The sequence below is a fragment of the Montipora foliosa genome, chromosome 4, assembly GCF_036669935.1.
Source record: "Montipora foliosa isolate CH-2021 chromosome 4, ASM3666993v2, whole genome shotgun sequence".
NCBI classification, from domain to species: domain Eukaryota; kingdom Metazoa; phylum Cnidaria; class Anthozoa; order Scleractinia; family Acroporidae; genus Montipora; species Montipora foliosa.
Window position 1 is genome coordinate 21,577,449 of NC_090872.1, and position 4,511 is coordinate 21,581,959.

The window sequence follows — 4,511 nt, forward strand, 5'->3', positions numbered from 1 at the left end:
CCCGACCATCCTAGATCATCGGGATGTCTTCATTAGTCGGCAAAATCTGGGAAGGTCGGGAAACTGCGAAATCCCTGATCGTCTGGGATTTTCCCGACATATGAAAACTGTAGACTTAAGTCTGCTCTCCCTCCAATACAGATCAAGTAAAGACCGATGATTGACGTAAATTGATATCTTTAGACCACACAACACTCACACTGTAAGTAATCGTTTCAGATAATAAAGGCACGGTATCGTTGACAGAACGAAATGAACAAGGTGGAATCTTCTAATCTTTCTCTTTGGCCCCGAATGCTATATGGCGATATGGGTAGGGAAGCCGGACTTGTTTTCCTCGTGCATGATGGCTCAGTTGATATCACAAGGGAAACTTAAAAAAACCCGATTCTCTCAATCGTAACATTTCAGTTTAGAACACGTTTTAAATAAAGTTGTTGTTGTTGCATTCACTCTGATTCAGGGTAAAGGGGCTCTGTCAAGCTATTGTGGTTTGCCTGAAAAATGTAAAAAATGGGGCTCTCAATCAGTGAAACCCACAAATAATCATACATTTTACTAAAGATTGCTTTAAACTATCAAATTGTCTTTTTTCAAGGAAGGAAATGGATTGTATTTTGGCAAATAAAGGCAAAACTTTTTGCGTTTCATCTGTCAACTAGTCCACACCAGAGGAAGAAAGACCGCGCTTGAGAGGGCAAAGTGTAAAGGGTTCTTCTCATTTCTCGTAATAAGGCAGTCCCAGCTCCAAGTTTACGGCAGTCGGTCATGTGATCCTGAACTGTTGGCAACAGTCATCACTCACCGTTTGAGAAATTTGAGTAACAGGTGATTAATAAAAAACGACTGGTTGTTTTGGTTGAATTTCTTCTTATTATTCCCGATTTTTGTTATTTTCCATTTGGTTTTAACTCATTCCAAACTGAAACCAGGAGAAGATTTACATAAACAAAGGCTCAGTAAATTGGATAGCGAGCCTGCAGTGGTAGACCTATTCTTTGCCACCCTTTGTCTTCGAAGAGAGGGGATCATGGAGAGAAAGGCTGATTGACAATAAGGAAAACAACCTGTCCACGACGTTAATCGAAAAGGTAAATGCTTTTCAGATTTGCAAACCACTCGGAAAATGATCAGCCATGTTCGCTTTTGAATTTGATTGGGAAAAGAAATCACATAAACTAGCGCAAAAATATTAAAAAGTCGTCTTCAAGTTTGAGATATCCTTTTATGATGAAGTTCGTTACATATCACCTATAATAAGTAATATGGGAACGATTTGGAACAATGAACACTTTTTTTTATTGATAATAGTTATAAACGATTTTACAAAGACTCGATATTTTACAGAAGACGAGTACCCATAACGCATCTTCTACTGGCAGTTTAAGGTAAAATGTGTCATTTAAGCTGCACCGTAACTATGAGCATAAATGGGGCCCAAAATAAGGGAATATTTGATTACATTTTTTGCCTCTTTAGTGCACGGCTATCGTTTTCAAATCAGTCAACCGAGACTGGCGCATTGAATATTGAAAGTGCATTGCAAAATGGCGGCCAAAAAACTAACAATAAAAGCAAGGTGACACACGCTGACACCAACCCGGTGTGGCCAACACATCACGCATGCGCACAACCATTTCACCCGGTCAATTAGCAGCCATGGACAGCTGTTTCGGCCTTTTGGGCCTCTTCAGCATGGCGTAGCTAACATATCAGGCGGGTGATTTTAGCACCCCTTTAAGTGGCAGCTTCAAATGTGAAAACTAAATGTTCTCTTGATAATTATGTATTAATTAGACTCCCTAGCCTCGTTTGCATGGACAAGGAAAGTCGTACGTTAAGGGGGGTGACTCTTACTAACAAACTGTTGCTAAAATCATTTTTCGAGTCCCTTTAACTTGACAGTTACCATTTTTTGCCAGGTGTGTTCTATTTAACATTGGTTTGCCTGGTTCGACTCACAACCATATTTGGTAAATAACGTGACCAAAACAGAAAGTGCCAAAATGTTTCAGCGAGTTAACTATACTTGTCACAAATTTTTAACACAACAGTAAGAGGACAGTCTAACACAAAATCTGTACCATGGACTCTTAAAAAAGTTATTTCTAAAAAAAATGACGCCAAAAGGCCCTCCTTTAATACAGTTTTCAAAATAGCGGTTCCATTTTTTGACCAAATAGAAATTCCATGCTTTTTTTTTTTTTTTGGATTTCTTTTATTAATTACAGTAACAACATAATACACCACTTAACAAACTTAAAAGAAGACAAACGTTACAAACAGATTACAATATTGCTTCACAATGATCGATAAGGGGGTACCTATTTCTTGTCAAACGGGGAGGCCAAAACAGACTAGATAACAAATTACATGACAATAGCCAGAAAAAAAAAACAGAGGGGCCAAAAAAAGGAGAAAAACATTCAGACAGTCACAGCGACTCAATTATTTTGTGCCACTTCTTTTCGAATGCTTTTTGCATTCCTATTGTGACTGAAATTTGTTTTTCTAGCTGTAAATTACTTTCAATTTGATAAAGGTATTCTAATATCGAAGGTTTAGTATTGTTAAACTTACAGCTAAAAATATAGTACCTAGCTAGAAGTAAACAGTGATTAACTAAAATTTCTCCTTTTTTCTCATCAAGACCTAAACACACGGTTTTCCTTAGAACGCGAGAGGTTTGGATCAGGTTAACTGAAATCAGGAAATTTTGTATGTTTTTCCGAAAAAACATTTTTAACAGGACAATCCCAGAACAAGTGAATTAGGGTTTCCTGGGCATTTTGACAGAAGCAACATAAATCTGTGTCAGAGAACTTAATTTTAAATAAAAAGGAATTTGTGGCAATTCTTCTGTGAAGAAACTTGAACTGAAAGTTCCTGAGTTTTGTGCTTAATGTACATTTCCTAGGTAATAAATATATAGACCTCCAATTAACATTTAAGGCATCTTCAGATTCACAGTCCCTAAGCCACTTCGCTTGGCTTTTCTCAGGGCAAGTACATTTCTTATCTGTGTAGATCTGGTATGCCAGTTGGCTTGGCTTTTTGGAAGAATTTAGCAGAGCCAATACATATTTTGGGCTTGGGTCGTCTGGCAGCCTCAATTTTAATGTCTTAAAAGCGCACCGAATTGCTGAAGCCACTCCGTAATATTCAAGAAAGGCAGAAAAGAAACGTTAGGGCACCATTTGTTTCTAAAGCAACTGTAAGTCATTAACTTGGAATCGCTCGTCAAAAGATCATTAATATTATGCACACCTGCCTCAAACCAATGCTTATAAAAAATAGTCTTTCCGGCAATTCTAATCATTGAGTTGTTCCATATGGATTCGGCACCAAACTCCGCCCGTGAAGCAAAAGACTCTTTAAAATTTAAATCTGACCACAGCTCAATAAGTTCATGGAGGAAAGTACTTTTTATATCCAGGATTTTAACATCTTTTCTTGCCAAATTGCTAGTAAAAACTAATTTACCCCCAAACTTAAGTAAATAGAAGTCGAAGAAGGCTTTCCACTTAGACTGGCAATCATCAGAAATATACTTGAGTATCCATGTAATTTTCAGAGCCTTATTAAATTCTATGATATCTAACATTTTCAGCCCTCCATCTTGATAATCTGCTATCATTTCAGTTCGTTTAATTTCATCTCCCTTGTTATCCCAAAGAAACTTAAAGATAAGATCATTAACTTCTTTCAGGGATTTTACGTGAGAAAGCATTGATGACATAACGTATACCATTTGAGATGCAGCCAGAGCCTTAATAATTGCAATTTTACCGATCAAAGTTAGCCTTCTATTATGCCAATTGTTTAGAGCGTTCGCTACGTTCAGAGCCTTTTCCTCATAATTCTTTTTCGGTCCTTCTTCCTGATCGACACAGAACCAAACACCCAAAGATTTAACTTTACTGTTTGCCCAAGTAAGATTTTTTTCAGGACACAAAATCTGGTTTGATCCCTAAAATGAGCCTATCCAAAGAACTTCTGTTTTTTTCCAAATTAACTCTTAAACCTGAGATCTCACCAAAGCTTTCTAGCACGTAGAGAGCACGTTGCAGTGATTTTAAAGAGCCATCTAGAATCAAAGCCGTATCATCTGCAAACTGGCTTAACTTACATTCAACATTACCCGGCTATTGATATCCCTTTCAAGTCTTTGTACACATCATTTGTTTGGGTTTCCAACAACAGTCTGTCTGTGGATATGTGAATTAGCTCACATTGGTCTCCGTACTTTGGCTTTAGATGGCTGTCGTAAAACTCATACATTAACAGTTTGGATAGCTCTAGTACACAGAGTGCTTTGTAGACTGTACGGTTTAGTGTTAGTTTTTCTTTGAACATTGTGCAATTATGAACATCATGCATTAAAATCGAAACTGCTTTAAAATAAAGGAGGCCGATTGGGAGGCAACCGGAGGAAACAAAAAGAGGGACAGCAGAAGATCTATAAGGTGCAAAGTAGATAAGACGTAAGGCACGCTTTTGTAGGACAAGGA

The 4,511-nt window shown here is 37.6% G+C and overlaps 1 protein-coding gene across 5 annotated transcripts in view; it reads right to left on the minus strand.

Annotated features, from left to right (window-relative positions):
* Positions 1-1,291: 1,291 nt before the first annotated feature.
* The window catches only part of LOC138000271 (elongation factor G, mitochondrial-like), a 50,869-nt gene continuing 47,649 nt past the window's right edge, over positions 1,292-4,511 (minus strand). For 3 of the 5 annotated variants that reach the window (XR_011123085.1, XR_011123090.1, XR_011123091.1), the window contains one exon: positions 1,292-4,511. This exon is cut by the window's right edge and continues 2,210 nt beyond it. The gene's annotated coding sequence lies outside the window, so the exon portion shown is untranslated. The other 2 variants (XR_011123088.1, XR_011123087.1) reach the window with 2 other exon arrangements.